The following is a 17,394-nucleotide window of genomic DNA, read 5'->3' on the forward strand; positions in this document are numbered from 1 at the left end:
CCTTTAGATCTACTTGACCAGGAAAATAAAGGCGCTGACACATCCAGCTGTGAAAGCAGTGCTAAAACCTAGTGAAGCTGCAGTAGCCCAGATCTGACACTTTGGAACAAAAATATACGTAAAGAGAGAGTTAGTTTTAGTTTAGTTTAACAGGTTTACAAATCCTAGCCATATAAATATCAGAGACAATACAACAACCATTAAAATAAGCTTTTTGTGTAGAGAAATGTTATACAGTAATATAATTATCAGATCTCTCTATTTAATACGGTGTTACCATATGACAAAGTGAGCATCTTTACATTGCCCAGGACATGCCATTTCTAGCGATTTTATTAAATTGAGTGAAATCTCTGATTACACATATGCAACAAACCAGGCATATGTCTCAACGGACACTTTCATCTTTCCAGATGCAGCCAAATTTCATACCGTAGCATTTAATTTTTGCAGTAGAACTGATCTAGCACATGCAGATAATCACACGATAGGTGGTTTTGGCATATCAGTTCTTGACTGAGATGTTAAAGCAGCCTAGGGGACTTGGACACACACCTTCCATTAATTTTAAACACATTTTAATGGAAGACAGATGTCTAAATCTCCAAGACTGCTTTGAAGATCTCAAAAAGAAGAACAGGAGTACTTGTGGCACCTTAGAGACTAACAAATTTATTAGAGCATAAGCTTTCATGGACTACAGCCCACTTCTTCGGATGCAGAAGTGGGCTGTAGTCCACGAAAGCTTATGCTCTAATAAATTTGTTAGTCTCTAAGGTGCCACAAGTACTCCTGTTCTTCTTTTTGCGGATACAGACTAACACGGCTGCTACTCTGAAACTTGAAGATCTCAGTGCACTGGATACTGATTCAGAAGGATGGCTACATTTGCTGTCTATCTAGAAGGTAACACTTTGCAGATCTAAATGAAAAAATGGATGAGATCTTGCAAGATCCAGGTCCATATCTGGAGTCTTCGATTGTTCATGTGCAAAGATGTATCTGAGACCAGATTTTCATAATGGGCTCGGGGCAGCTACATTTGGTCTCCATTTATGCTGTAGAAATTAGAGGTGTTTGGTCCCAAATTTTCTGGATCCAGCAAGACCCACATAGCAAGTATTTGTTTTTTTCATTGCTCTTTCCAGAGGTGGTTTGGGGAGTAGGTATCAAGTCTTGGATTCTTCTGGTCAAGTAGGAGTGACAATATGGTTTGTCTATATTGAAAGTACAAATTGAGGTTTGAGACCAAAAAATAGTGGAATCCAGCAAGCTCCAGATATAGGACATATGTCTTTACAGTGCTTTTGAGCTAGAATGCATTGGGATCAAGATGTTCATAGTGGAGCTGGAACTGCTACACTTCTCCTCTAGTTAGATGGTAGAATTTTTGGGTTGGCATAATAAAACTAGTTGGGATCCAAGTTCTGGATAGACATTTTTGCTCAGTTAGTAGCATGGGCTGGATTTTTGGTGTGCTAATGGCCAACTATGTTACTTTCTCTAGTTAGACAGTAGGGTTTGGGATAGGGTGACCAGATAGCAAGTGTGAAAAATCAGGACAGGTAGTGGGGGTTATAGATGCCTACACAAGACAAAGCCCTGAATATGTTGTTGGGAATGTCCCTATAAAATCGGGCATCTGGCCACCCTAATTTGTGGGCTGGGGTTAGAAATTGCTGATTGGCCATCTCTTGTAATGTAATTTGGTCCTGCTAGTGAAGGCAGGGGGCTGGACTCAATGACCTTTCAAGGTCCCTTCCAGGGACCAGGATTTTTTGCTGCAGTAGGAAGAAGACCTAAACTTGTTCTCTATTCATGCCAGGGGATTTGGGACGTGAAGGTCCAAAACTGGAGGGATCTAGCAGACTCCAAATGCAGTTACCAGTTACTATGGTGCTCATGCCCAGAGGTGTCAGGGTGCAGAGTTTTGCTGGTGCAGTAAGAGGGTCCCTGGCTAGTGTCCAACCCAGGCCGGGACTGCTGCAGCTGAATGGGCATACCATGTGCAGCTATGAAGAGTTTAAGGGGGGAGTGGAGTGGACTTGTTCAGGAAGGCCATGCACAGTTTCTCAGAACAGCTGGGCGATGGGATGTAGAGCTGCCTTATGGGAAAGGGTGGGAGTCCTCCAGTGGTGACTCCTGTTCTGCCATTTAATGTGCACAGGAAAGACCTCTGGCTGCTAGTTCTGTGACGGACTGGTTCATTCTAAGATGACATTATCTCTGCTGAGTTTCTTGCCAACACAGCAAGGTGCCTATCAGCCTGTGTACAGCAAAAACACCGATTTCCTTTCAATCTCATACTTTCGCATATTTTTAATGTGTCAATAAAACTCCCATTTTGAAGAAGAAAAAGAACAGCCAGATATACTGTCTATTCAGGCATTAGACTTTGGGAGTTTGGGGCCAAAATTTGGCTGGATCCAACGTGATCTAAGTGCTGGGTGTGGGTTTTCCTGGCACTCCTGCTCTGGGATGCTCCAGGATGAGGGGTTTGTTAGTGCAGTGAGAGCAGCTGGGTCTGTTCTCTGCTTTCACGGTCCAGCTTTGGGGTCCCGAATTGGCAGGATCCGTCAGCTCCAGCTATGGCCTTTCCCTCCTGTTCCTTTGCACGTCCCCGGTGCTGGAGGCGGAGGCAGTAACCAGTCCGCTCCGCCTAAGGCTGCAGCCTGCGGGGCAGGATCAGCTGCTGGGGGCAGTGACGTCACAGAGCCTCTTGCCAGCGCAACGTTCTATTGAGGCGAGCGCGGAGCGCGTGCTCCTACGAGCACATGGGCAGCAGGCTGAGCTTCTAGCTGCAAAGCGGCCGCGTTCGGAAGCCCTTTTTTGCACCGCTCTGGAATGGATTTTATGGTGGGAAACAGCCTGAAATTGCCAGTAAGTTTGCGCTAGTTAGGATTTCGTTGGGACTCCTTCTTGCAATCCAGGGAGAGATGCGCAGTGAGTTGCTAAGGTTGAAATAAATGGGGGGTGGGGAGGGGGGAGGGGAGGATGTTTGTTTTGTTTTGTTTTAAATATATACCTAAACTAATCGCACTCCTAAATTGCCAGGGTGTTTGCAGGTTTTGTGGGGTCATCGCATTCTTTGTGTCAAGAGATAATTCCTCGGTTTTAAAGCACTTGGTGAAAGATGGACTAAAAATAGAAATTTGGAAACAGAAAGTGCAGATGCAGCAAGAAACGATCAGGATTGTTTTAAAACATACAAAATCACCATAATAAGATCGGTAATGTTTGGGGTGTAGATTGCATTGAAATGACAAGGCTTGATTTGCCCATCCCCCATCTCCCTATCCTCCCCCCCCCCCGCCTTGTTCAGATTACAGTATTTTCCAAATACATGATAGCTAGAGAGAGAAATCAATGCACGCAAACTCCCTCTTTTACTTTTGTAGCTGTGCAACTTTTACATTTTGTTTTACATTTGAGTCAGGGGAGTGGTGTGTCTGAGTTTAAAGTGTGCATGTTTTAGTAGATTGTTGATTTGCTTTCTCCACCAGTTACATTTATGCAGGCTGTTGTTCGGTCAAAGTGCAGATTTGTATTAGGAGCGATTTTAGTATTGCTTCTATACGTTTTATATTAAGTATTCAGATTCTAGCCTGCAGATCTGGAATGTCGGTGCTCATACCATCTTTAATATGAGCAATTGAATTTTGCTGGATGGTGCTTCTTCAGGGCCCGTAACTAAATGGACAGGGAAAATACTTTATAGCCTCTTAAAGGACATTTTTTCCAAAGGTGCTCATTTCTTCAGAGCCATGGCAATGCATGTTTTTATAAGGCCGCGTATTAAATGTGTGTGCATGCGTATTTAGAGATCTTTGTAGATACAACATATAAAGTGTTTAAACTATTGTGTAATTGGTAAATGAAATAACATCTTAGAAGAGCAGCATGGTGAAGAATCACAGAATGAGATTTGAGAGTCTTAGTAAAGCCTTTTTTTTTTTTATAATTTTATTTTAATCATGTTCATATCGACAAGTTTAGACATGTTCACTTGTCCATATTTATGGTCCGGTACAATGAGTAATCCGTGCTTACGGATGTAAAAGGTCCATCAATTCCTTTTAATGAATACATCCCCATTTAAAAAAAAATATTTTAAAACCATAGCTCATTTGAATTATATGTCTTTAGGGTATATATTACAGTAAATTAGCCACCACTATCTGTATGTTTAATGTCATATGCAAAATGTGCATATCCTATGGTTTCTAGTATGTGAGGATATTGTTTTCCTCCTATAATGTCCCATCTAGCTGACATCACCATGATGCACTGCATTTCTGCTTGGTGATGAAAGTTATAAATATTTTGTAATATTTTATATATTTTTAGAAAAGCCTCGCTTAAAAATATTTAAGTGACCTGTAGAAATTGATGCAGTCAATGTTTATTATTCAGGGTACTGTTATAAAGCATCATATGCAGTGTTGCTTTCCCCCTGTGCATTGTTTATATTATTTTATTAAACATTTAAATGAGGCCGAGCATGTTAAGGCCACATTGTGCTAGTAGATGATTGCTCCTGCCCCAAAGAGCTTCAAAGGATTTTGTCTTGCATTTTGTTTGTCCTCATACCACAATAGTACTCCAGCACATACAGCGCACCGTCATTGAAACAAAAACATTGTGCATAATTTAAAACAAAATGTTCTGTTTGTATTTATTTCTCAGCCCTTTTCTGCATTTCCCCCCGTGGACGCATCCCCCCGCCCTCCCCCAGTGTTTGCACGTATCAAACCAGTGTAGAGACCAGGCCATATACTGGTATAATATTAGTTATGGATGCAGGTTTTTTTAAAATTTATTTTATTACTAATATAGTTGTAGAAGTACAACCCGGAGCCTATATGTGTGCTTATAGTGGTATAGGTGATTCCTTTGCCGGAATAAAATGTACTGAGACATGTCTGTAGTAGAGCGGCTGTATTGCTTTGATTAGGACAGGATAGTTAAAGTGGTACAACGTTTTGGTGTTTTAGACCAGGCTTAAATTGTTTGCCATAACTCTGTCAAATCCACATGCTGATGTCTTCATGATGCCTGGGGAAACTCGGTAGCAGAGAAACTCAGTCCTCCTCCTGTTGAAGTCAATGGCCAACCTCCCTTGATTTCAGGGACCTAGGCTCCTGAATCTGCACCTACTTAACTGAAGCAGTTTCTACTTTAAAATAAAAGACTAGTTTTTTGTATGAACGTGTCTCACTTGCATAGGTGTTAACCGCTTTATAAAATGGTTGTGGATGACATCTCCTACGATGCAGTTGAATCATGGGGTTCTGTTATAATTCATTCTCTTTCTTTTTGTAACCTAGGCATAGCCCTCGGTCAAATTAAGGCCCTGAGATTTCAGATTTAAACACACACTTAAATCTTTGTAGGCTTAGGGTCATATCTCTTTGGAAGGACACTCCCTTCACACCCATCGAAGAGGAGCTGTGTACACAGGTCTGGGTGGTGTATTGCAGTAATTTTACTGGTGGAATTCCTAGAAGGGAAGGTCACAAAGAATGTGACCCAAGGTTAGCAATAATTAATATTCTCTCTGCTCCTAAAGCACCGTCCAGACAAATATGTCAGATGGTTTACACTATTATTTGTTTTTCTTAAAACTTCTCAAGTTGTTCTAGCAGCAGTGTAGCTTCACTGGAAAGAGCAAGAGTGGGAGTTGTCGTGTAGCTAAATTGCGGTATCCACCAGGGTTTTTACCACTGGATATGTAGATCTTCGCTGAATAGAATTAGACAACACAGTAGTAAACGTGCTGGCTTGCTTTCATGGGATGCCGTGTCTGGAACCTGGAGCAATTCTGGGAGTTTGACCTCTGCTCCCACAATCCCTCTGGGTGCGCAGGAGTCATCCTAGAGGATTGTTCAGTCACCCACAATGCACCACAGTTTGGAGTGGTGCCAGGAATTCTGGGATTCATTACCATAGGTCGCTGTTGCTAATGTGATTGAATGCAGCACTAGTGTGGGTGAGATGCTGAACAGCAAGTCCACTAAACACAAATAGGAATACCACATGAGGATGGACTGAATCATGTTTGCATGAGTTGATTCAAGTAACACAAGTTATGTCTATCCTACACTTAATTCAATTATATATCTCTCTTATTCCAGTAGTGTTCCCACTGTTAGCACTGTGGGACTGTGTGGGTAGTCGTGCATCAGTGAGAAATACTGAGAAAGCACAGTGAAGATCTTGATGTTTTTTGCCCTGGGTAAGGGATAATAGCACGTTACAAGATTATTCTTTGTGAAATAAGCAGAGCGCAATATAAAATAGAAGCGAGGAAAATGCATTTCCTGATTTGGGAAGCTATTGAAGCCATTTAGAGCAACGGGCTACAGATTTGATTTTGGAGCGGAAGTGTTTGTTCCAGTCCCTGGAAAAATCATTGAGCAGGTCCTCAAGGAATCAATTTTGATGCACTTGGAAGAGAGGAAAGTGATCAGGAACAGTCAGCGTGGATTCACCAAGGGCAAGTCATGCCTGACTAACCTAATTGCCTTCTATCATGAGATAACTGGCTCCGTGGATGAGGAGAACTCAGTGGACGTGTTATTCCTTGACTTTAGCAAAGCTTTTCATATGGTCTCCCACAGTATTCTTACTGGCAAGTTAAAGAAGTATGGACTGGATGAATGGACTATAAGGTGGATAGAAAGCTGGCTAAATTGTCGGGCTCAGTGGGTACTGATCAATGGCTCCATGTCTAGTTGGCAGCCGGTATCAAGCGGATTGCCCCAAGGGTCAGTCCTGGGGCCGGTTTTGTTCAGTATCTTCATTAATGATCTGGAGGATGGCGTGGACTGCACCCTCAGCAAATTTGCAGATTACCACTCCTCCCAGTTTAATGTCGATAGGCTGGAGGGTAGGGATAGGATACAGCGGGACCTAGACAAATTAGAGGATGGGCCAAAAGAAATCTGATGAGGTTCAACAAGGACAAGTGCAGAGTCCTGCACCTAGGACAAAAGAATCCCATGCACTGCTACAGAGTAGGGACCGAATGACTAGGCAGCAATTCTGCAGAAAAGGACCTAGGAGTTACAGTGGATGAGAAACTGGATATAAGTCGACAGTGTGCTCTTGTTGCCAAGAAGGCTAACGGCATTTTGAGCTGTATAAGTAGGGGCATTGCCAGCAGATCGAGGGATGTGATCATTCCCCTCTATTTGGCATTGGTGAGGCCTCATCTGGAGTACTGTGTCCAGTTTTGGGCCCCACACTAGAAGAAGGATGTGGAAAAATTGGAAAGAGTCCAGCGGAGGACAACAAAAATGATTAGGGGGCTGGAACATATGACTTATGAGGAGAGGCTGAGGGGCCTGGGATTGTTTTGTCTGCAGAAGAGAAGAATGAGGGGGGGATTTGATAGCTGCTTTCAACTACCTGAAAGGGGGTTCCAAAGAGGATGGAGCTCTGCTGTTCTCAGTGGTACCAGATGACAGAACAAGGAGTAATGGTCTCAAGTTGCAGTGGGGAAGATTTAGGTTAGATATTAGGAAAAACTTTTTCACTGGGAGGGTGGTGAAGCACTGGAATGGGTTACCTAGGGAAGTGGTGGAATCTCCTTCCTTAGAGGTTTTTAAGGTCAGGCTTGACGAAGCCCTGGCTGGGATGATTTAGTTGGGGATTGGTCCCGCTTTAAGCAGGGGGTTGGACTAGATGGCCTCCTGAGGACCCTTCGAACCTTGATATTGTATGATTTTGTCTGTCTCCTCCCTTGCCTCCTCCATGCCTTACAAAGAAATAACTGTTGTAGTTAGTGTACTTATGTATAGAACTGTATCAGGGCATTTAGTGCAGTGCCTACGGATATAGTTTTAGATGTTCAGCTATACTTGATTAATTTCTGCATGGAGATGGAGTGCTTGCAATGTACTTGTTGTTATTTACCCAGTTCAGTGGAGAAAATGATTTTTTTTTTTTTTTGGCTTTATCACTACTGTAAGGTCAATGCAGCCTTCTTGGGGAAATCTTAAATTCTTTCGCTTTGCAAATGCTGGTAGTCAATTAGGAGAGAACTTGCTGGGATCTGATTTTTTTCCTCCATTGTTGACAAAGTAACAGATGGAAAGAGAGCAGTGGGGTTGTTACATGCCCTATCACATCTCTGAGGTGGAGGATTTTCTGATGGTGCAAAGATTTGCAGAGTGGTAAATAACAATGAAGCGAGGGCAGTCATACAGAATAATCTGAAGCATTTGGCAAGCTGGGCTCGTTTGAGGAAAAAATGCATTTTAATACAGCCAAATGCAAGGTCTTACATCTAGGAACAGATGGCAGACAGTACCTACAGAATTAGGAGACTGGATCCTGGAAAGCAGTGACTTTGGAAAGGATTCAGGAGTCATGGGACAAGCAGCTCAACATGTGCTCCCAGTGCAATGGGGCACAAAGGGGTAGTGTTAGTGTGGCCTCATGCTCCAGCTGCTGGGACCCTGTGGGTCCCTGCTTGTATGGATACCTCCCCGTGTTGGCAGCCTGTAGGCATAAGAGAATTTGGTGTGGGGGGCATCTCCACACTTAGCTGCTGCCTCCTGGATTGGCAATCTGTGAGGATGTGGCACCACCTCCAGCTCCACCCGGCACCACGCCCCTTCAGCTACAAGGGGTAGCACACTGCTGTGTGGATGGAATGTGCAACAGCGCTGAGCACAGCTCGGCAATGCTGCCAGTGTGGACTGGCCCCAGTTGTGCCCACTGCAGAGAGCTACGTGTGTAAAGCCTCCACATAGGAGAAGTGGTCCAGATGCACGTAGCTTTGCCCCACCGTTGCTCAGAGAACCCAGCAGTTCCGGCTCATAGAGATGAATGCTGCAAGGTGTTGAATATGCACGCAACGTGCTGGGCAACCTCAGCTCCTGTTGAAGTCAGTGGGCGTGGAGGGAGTTCAGGGCTAATCTTATGTCCTGTAAATGCGCCTCGCACATATTTAAGCATTTGTAAATTGGCTATAGCACAGCTGGTGTGTATTATTGCTTCCCCGCTAAAGGTTCAGTCAATATGAAAGAGGCTTACCGACCAGTTCTTGGTTGCTCTCCAGAAAACCTGCAACATCCACAATGCAGTCCTTAAAACACAAAACAAAACAACCTAGGTATTTTGGAGCTTTTCCTCTGCACAAAGCCTGCTTCGTCTGTTGTTATGGAAGTTGTGTAGTGAGAGGGAAGGAGGTGGGCAGGGTCTGGTTGGAATGGGGCAGTGCTGGAGCGAGTCAGCTGCTTCACACATTGTATTTATTTACGTTATCCTAGTGCCTGGCCATCCCGTTCCATTCCAGGACCGGGGCTTCGTTGTGCCAGGCACGGTACAAACAGAGAACAGAAGATTGTCCCTGCCCCGAAGATCTTACAGTCTGACGGCGGAGACAGTCTGACACGGGCATAGGACAGATAGGGGTGAGATCCTCAGCCCTGCTCTGGCCCCTTTATGATGGGTAATGGGCAGAGCAGCTAAAAGGCACCTGAAAGCCCCATATCTGGTTGGGAGAGGATTTTCCTAGCACAGGCATTGTGGATAGTTGCCTTCCAGGGACTCCTGTCACAAACTTCTGCCTGGAGGCATGTAGAGGGCAGGGCTGGGGTGGGAAGGGTGTGGCCACATCAGCACTGTGGCGATGCCAGGCAGTGCTGTGGCCATAGGCAGGCTGTCATGACTTAGGCCCCCAGGACTATCTAAATTATACTGAGTGACACCAGGATTGAGAGGGTGCAAAGGTGTCTTAAAGCTACCATAGCTTCCTTCTCCCTAATGGGCTGCATGTTTGAGACCCAGAACTTGTAAATTTCAATTGCTTCCCAGTTCTGGCACATAAAATTATACCCACCATCATCTTCCCCACTGTCCAAGTGCCACAGTCAAACTTTTTAACTGGGTTCATCCCCATAGCCCCCTTCCACCTTATCCTGCTCTACAGGAATACAGTCAGCTTCATGCTTGGTCAACAGTCGTTGATAAGGGGTAATGACCCCTCCTCCCCCCAGGCACGGTTACTCTAGGTCAGAGGTGGGCAAACTATGGGCCACATCCAGCCTGCGGGACCATCCTGCCTGGCCCTTGAGCTCCCGGCCGGGGAGGCTGTCCCCTGGTCCCTCCCCCGCAGTCATGGTGCTGCGTGGGCAGTGCTCTGGGCGGTGGGGTTGCGCACTCCTGCCGAGCAGAGTGGCAGCGTGTCTAGCTCCATCTGGGTGGTGCAGCTGCCAGACATGCTGTTCTGAGCGGCATGGTAAGGGGGCCGGGGGGTTGGATAATGGGTGGGAGGTTCCGGCAGGCAGTCAGGGGACAGGGAGCATGGGGCAGAGGTTCTGGGGGGTGGGGGTGGGGATTGGGATTGGATAGGTGTGGGAGTCCCGGGGGTCCTGTCAGGGGGCGGGGGTGTGGATAGGGGTCAGAGCAGTCAGGGGACTTGGGGCAGGGGGGTTGGATAGGGGGTGGGGTCCCGGGGGTGGTTAGGGGACAAGGAACAGGGGAGCTTTGGATGGGTCGGGAGTTCTCAGGGGGGCAGTCAGGGGGTGGGAAGTGGGAGGGGTCGGATAGGGGGTGGGGGCCAGGCTGTATGGGGAGGCACAGCCTTCCTTACCTGGCCCTCCATACAGTTTTGCAACCCCAATGTGGCCCTCCGGCCAAAAAGTTTGCCCACCCCTGCTCTAGGTAAAGCCCTAGTATAGAGGCAGTTATACTGGTATCGCTTACGCTGGTTGGGGGAACCAGTATAAACTGTACTGTGGTAAGCACACTTATGCCAATATAACTGCTTCCACACTAGAAGGCTCTGGTGGGATAACTGTACCTGTATAGCTATACTAGCAGACCCTCTCTAGCATAGAGAGAGCCTCAGTCTGCGAGAGGGGGGAAACCCCGTACCTTCCCATCCTCTCTGTAGGTGTGCGCCTGGGAAACGTGAGTGTCTTTGGGCTGAAATAACTCTGCAGTTTCTGCCTGCAATGAGGGCAGCATCCTGCTGTCCTTCAGTGTCTTCCCACCCAGTTAACGTGATTGGCTACGTGGATTTCCCACAAAGGGTGTTTTGGGAGATGAAGGTCTGAAGAGAGGTTTTTCCACTCTTTGAACTACTCTGGTTTATGATGCCGAGGCACTCTTCAGGCCTTGTAGCCATAAGTGCTTGGGATCAAGGCCTTCTTGGATCCTAATTCTGTAGTCGAAGTCTGGGCCAGCTGTAGCGTTGCTAACTAAGTTTTATCAGGGTCCCCATTTGGTGTCTTTCTGAAAGCCCTAGATGCTGGGATCAAGCGATAACTGAAAGCTGAGATTCTCAAGCTTTTAAAAACAGAAAGTTTCTAGGCCTCATGGTTGTGAAGAAAAGCTTGAAAAGAGTGAGTGCTCGTTAGAGGCTCAGAAAGCAAAAACGAAAACAAAACACAAAACCACACCAATCAAAACCCACCAAACCCTACATTGATTTTTTTTAACATGTCAGGATTTAAAAAAAATCTTAGGATTTTTTGGGGCCTGACTCGTTCTTTTAATGCTTAGAAGTGGCGATGCTGCAGCTGTCTCTCTGGAAGCAATAACAACAAAACAAAACACTATAGTGCACACACAATTCTCCCCATGGGAGAGAGACTGGACCAAGTCACTTAATGCAGAAGGCCCTCAGATACTACAGTGATGAGAGGAATATAAGAACTTGTATAGAATAGAACAGACTGTCTTTCCAGGCATTTAGAAGCTTCTGAGAGACTGCTATAAATGTCTCACAATCTGTACCTGCTGCTATTGAACTTCCAGGTTCCTTAGGGTTTGCTTCAAACTTTCTAAGCTGCTACAGAATTTAAACTCCAAATAAATCCACACTTACATTTTGGTGGTTCATAGATTCATTGTTTAGAATACATTAAATCTTGTATTAATCAGCAGTTCCTAATCTTAATCTTAATTGTATTGTAATCTTAATATTTACTACATAAATAACCATACTGTAGCAAAATCCTGGGTAATAGACAAATCTTTGAGTTAGAGTTGCTGTTGTAAATAGCCAATATTTTACTTGATTAAAAACATTCGTCATTTAAAAAAAAAAAAAAAAAACTAAACAAACTCCCTGTAAATGTCACAGGAAAGAGCTACGTTTCCAACACCAGCTTCCACTTGTGGGGAATAAGAGTTTCTAGCCCTCACAGTTATGATGAAAAGCTTGAAAACATGAACCCTAATGGCTCAAAAACCAGGAAGCACATGAAGAGAACCTAAAATATATTATTATTTCTTTATCTATTAAAGACTTGTGGTTTTTAAACCAGTCTCATAATTTTTTGGGAGGGCTTGGCCCATGAATTTTCAACCCTTTTTGGGTAGGCATACTGGCAGTAGTAAATAAATAACAAAAAGGCTTCTAAAGTGAGAGATGTGTTGAGGGGAAGAACATTTATCACTTTATATGAATAAACATCATGGCCTTGTCTTCACTAGGACAAACATTGCATTTTTAACACATTAACTAATATGTTTAAAATCCTAATGTAGGCAAGCTGCCTTGTTTACACTAGGAGTGAAATCTTGGCTCCACTGAAGTACAAAACGCCCATTGACATCACTGGGGCAGGATTTTAACATGTTAGTTAACCTGTTAATACATCTTTTTTCGGAGCATAGTCATGGCCTGTAACACAGGTTGGCTTTAATGCACTCAGTGGGTATTGTCGTTAACTCCTTCCGTACAACGCTGATGATACTTTGCACTTGTATTGTATTTTCCAAACCTGGCTGTCAAAGTACTCTACTAATTCTAATTAATTAAGCGTCTCTGTACTTCTGTGTGATAGACATTATTATCCATAATTTACAGTTGAGGAAGCTGAAGAATTGTGCAATTAAAGACAGTTTTTTCAGATGTTCCCTGTCTTGGGTACCCAGCTTGAGACAACAAACATCTGCATTTCAGAAGCAGGTGTGAGGGGGCAGTATGGTTCAATAGGTAGGGTACTAAGATGGGAATTGGGAGATTTCGGGCTTATTCCTGGCTCTGCTACTGACCTGGTTTGTGACCTTGGGCAAATCACTTCACCTGTTTGTTCCTCTTTTGCGTGTTTTGTTTTGTCTGTTAAGACTGTAAACACTTCAGGGAAGGGACTGTCTCCTGCTGTATATTTGTGCAGTGCCTAGCATAATGGAGCCTCCTGGCACCACTGGAATACAGACAATTAACAGTGAAAAAGTGTTGAGTGCCTGTAACTCCGGATGAAGTCAGAGTGCTGAGTTAGCACCGCTGAAGATAGAGTTGTAGGTGTCTCAAGTTGGACACCCAGTAACTGACATGTCAAGAATTAGGGGATGCTTTTGAAAGTTTTAATCCAAAAGTGACCAGCCAATATCGAACAAGTCTGGAAAAAAAACAAAAATAAAATGTTGTTGTCCTCAGTTCCTGTCCTCTGTTCAAGTGGAACTTCCTCTAGATTTATACTAAAGGTTTGGATTTGATTCGTGTCCTACATAACACAAGGTACTAACTCTCCCCATAAAGGTAATATTAGTTTTTTGGGTGAGGTGGGGTTGAGAAGTAAGTTTGCTTTTATACTTTTTCTTTACAAAGAGAAATTTATTCAGTAAAACTTATTGATTTGTTAAAGGTAACTTATTTACGCTGAACATAGGTTATAAACCACGCTGAAAAAATGGCTATCATACATTAGCATGTCAGAGCATAGTACTGTAGATTTAGGCTGGGATTTTCAGTAAGTTGGGTGCCTAACTCCCTTGGTCTTCTTTGGAAATCCCACCCTGAATAGCTTAAGGGTTTGTGTTTGGGGACTTTATTTTGCATAATGCCCTCAGTTACCTGGGATAAATATTTCCTCCGATGAATCTGGAAGCAGGATAATAATACATAGGATAGCACTTCATATCCAACACTACCTTGTGAGGTAAGCAGATATTATCCCTGTTTTTACAGAAGGGGGAGGGGAGTAAAGTGCAGACCTACCATGTAACTTGTCAAAGGTCTCACAGACTTTATCTATGCTGAGCTCTGTCTTTAAAATTCTCCCTGCTACAGCTCCCCTGATGGTAGCCACTTTAGGAGTCCTAGAGTAGACAAGGCGCTGGCATTTTTACTTGTCCCTGCTCAGACAGCAACTCTAGGCAACATGCAGGGCGACATGCCCCCACTACGCTTGTGCTCCCACTATTGCGACGGTGGAGGAATGTTAAGAAAAAGTAGAGACGGTTAATACGAGATTGCATTAGAGACAAGATTAGAATCCAGAACTTCTGTCTCCCAGGGCTATGCTCTCTCCATTATTATGCATGGCACAAGGGCTAGACTAGGTCTATTTTAGGCATCTCTAAGGTGTGACAAAGCATGAAAGCCTGTGCCGAGCTCCTCTTACCACTAACGTCTTCAAATAGAATATTAGAGGATTCTGGTGCCCATAAATAATTGACATGCTTCAGGGTTGAACTCATGCAGCTGCTTTATTATTGAAGAACTTGAGAGGCTGAGCAGGCCAACACCGAGACCGTTCCTGACCCCTCTCTGCTGAAGCAGGACTGCTCCCTAGTTTACCGATAACCAGCTATTTGCTGGGCATGGCAAAAAATGCCAGAATTTTAGTTGAAAGAGGAGGGAAAGTCACAACCCACACACTATCTTTATGAATTGCTTGTCCTGGGGAATTAGGAGTTGAAAGTCTTTATTTTAAAATACAAATGGTTTTAAACCTTTGAACAACAATAGTCTCAAATAACGTAAACCCTGTCCTCCATTGCGCTGGACTTACAGGCCAAGATTTTCAAAAATGATGCGTGCTCTTGGGGTTCCTTATTTTGAGACCCCTGAAAGGGGAACTGATTTTCAGAAAGTGCTGAGCCCCTGTGCTCGGAAAACCGGGTCCCTTTAGGGTATCTCCAGTTGAGCACCCAAAGTCGGTAGTCACTTGTGAAAATCTCAGCCTGAGGGGTTGGGTCTGGTGCCATTGAAGTCAATGGGAGCTGTGCCATTGAAGTTAGGGGCCATATAGCTCTTGTCTCGACTAGGGTAAGAGGTGTACTTTAAAAACATGTTAGCTAAGGCAGGTTGGATCCTAACACATTAGCTGGTTTAGGTGAGCTCATCTCAACCAGCTAATATGTTAAAAGCTTAACTTGCCGTATCTATTCTACGGTTATAAACATTTTATATCTTTTATCCTCCCCGGGGACAAGCCAGTGGATCCAAATGTGTAACAATTCATGTCGTATTCTTCAGTATCTAGCTCAGGGGTGGCCAACCTGTGGCTTGGGAGCCACATGCGATTCTTCAGAAGTTAATATGCGGCTCCTTGTATAGGCACCAACTCCGGGGCTGGAGCTAGAGGCGTCAACTTTCCAATGTGCCCGGGGGTGCTCACTGCTCAGACCCTGGCTCTGCCACAGGCCCTGCCCCCTCCCCTGAACCTGCCATGCCCTTGCTCCTTCCCTCCTCCCCCAGAACCTCCTGCATGCCACGAAACAGCTGATCGGGAGGTGCGGGGAGGGAAGGAGGGAGGGGGGGCACTGAGCAGTGGGGGGGAGGTGGAGCTGATTGGGGGCTGCTGATGTATTACTGTGGCTCTTTAGCAATGTACATTGGTAAATTTTGGCTCCTTTTCAGGCTCAGGTTAGCCACCCCTGGTCTAGCTGGTCTGGGTGTTAAGTAGAAAGATATGCTATAAAAATAAAAATAAAACTGAAGTCAAGACTGTGGTGAAGATAACAGCCTGGCTAGTTAAGGGTTGTTTGGGGTGCCTGCATGTGTGTGGTAGTTCTGATGTGGATTACTGCTTATTTTTCGTTATTTCAGAAACAAATCTTTATGCCATCCCATTAAAGCGGGAAAGCTGAGAATAGGGAATTTGTGGGTCTTGTGTCTGTGTTGGGCAGATCACCCCCTTCCCTTTGAAGCCAGGTTTTAAGAGGTGACCCACAGGGTGGACTTGATTGAAATCAAATTGATTTCAATCATGATTTCAATCACTAGTCAGGAAGACTCGATTGAATTATGGATTTCTACATAAAAGTGCATTCTTGTTAGTTGTTATAACCTTAATACATATTCTTCACAACTCAGAGATAGATGCAGGTTTCATTTTTAGAAGGTACGCACTATACATTTTTAAAGTGTTTTAGTTTGAAAACCTCAGATTAGTTGTTCAGCTATATCAGAAGATAAATGATTGCTTGGTTATTTCATTTACCAAAGGTAATTGAGGCAGATATTTCTGAAGTCATTGGGAGGTGAACTATCTCCAATTCAACAGGTTTAATCATTAATATTTGGAGGATTTTCTTGCCATGCTGTATTAGGAGGAGAACATCACCAGACAGACATTTAAATTGTTTTATTTAACTAAAACAACAACGTTATGTATTCTGGATTTTTTTCTTCAACAGCAAACATAATGTTTTAACAAAACAAGCATATGAATTTTTGAATTTTCTTATAAACATTCAAGTTTTTTTTTTAAATCAGGCTTGTTTTTGTTAAAATTGTTTTTAACTAAAATAGTTAAATGAAATATTAAAAACAAAACAAATTAAATTGACTATGTCAGCTAGGTCAACATGAGAAACTTAAAATATTGGCTTCTGCAGCTAACTCAGCTGTCTTCATCTTAATTTTCCTGTTTGTTCATAATCTGGAAAAGAAAAACAAATTTTCCTGCTTTTTCAGGTCCCAAACAGTTTTTCAGTTTAGAATGAATTAGTCCAAAGGAAGAAAATATTCTTTCTACACCGGCAGAAGAAGCTGTTAAAAGTGAGATTATCACTTCAGCAGTCTCTGAATCCAAGTGCTTAAGTGACTTCCACCAGTTCACTGGTGTGACTTTCTTTAAAACATCATCAGCAAACATATATTTCTTGAGTGGTTCACCCTTAGCTCTGAAGTTCATTATAGTTGGCATTATGAAGAGATGATTGCTGGATGTCCATGTCATAGCCAACTCCTCTTCTTCAGCAGTTAAGGTTTGACCCTGGTACTGAGTATTGAGAATATTTGCAAGAAAATGAGCTGGAGATAGTGCTTGTCCCATTTGTTTTTTTAATGCTTGTAATTTAACTTTGTCATTGCATATTTCTCTTTTTAAGATCTCACTCAGTTCCTTCCAAATGTCAACAGCGTCAGCAATAAAACAGCTATTTCCCTGCAGTTTGTTCAAGGCTACAGAAATAGGCTTCAGGGTACTCAGCATGTGTTCAACATTTCTCTTAAGCCCAATGTTGAGAACTTTGTCTGTGACAGTGCCATCTATTTTTTCACGAGTTTGTTCACAAACTGTCATCAGATTAGGCCAGTTCTTGATATAGTGTTCAAAACAGTCCACTACTGAGTGCCATTGGACGTCTTGTGTGAGAGTTAGCTTGGTTCCTCACACTTTTTTTCAGAGTAGCTGTTGC

The 17,394-nt window shown here is 43.7% G+C and overlaps 1 long non-coding RNA gene across 2 annotated transcripts in view; it reads left to right on the plus strand.

Moving 5' to 3' along the window:
* The first annotated feature begins 2,714 nt into the window (after nucleotides 1–2,714).
* The window catches only part of LOC101946648 (uncharacterized), a 224,374-nt gene continuing 209,694 nt past the window's right edge, over nucleotides 2,715–17,394 (plus strand). For both annotated transcript variants that reach the window (XR_002888332.3, XR_508373.4), the window contains exon 1: nucleotides 2,715–2,880. This is a non-coding gene — a long non-coding RNA (uncharacterized LOC101946648). The remainder of the gene's footprint in view (nucleotides 2,881–17,394) is intronic.

The sequence above is a fragment of the Chrysemys picta genome, chromosome 2, assembly GCF_011386835.1.
Source record: "Chrysemys picta bellii isolate R12L10 chromosome 2, ASM1138683v2, whole genome shotgun sequence".
Lineage (NCBI taxonomy): Eukaryota > Metazoa > Chordata > Testudines > Emydidae > Chrysemys > Chrysemys picta.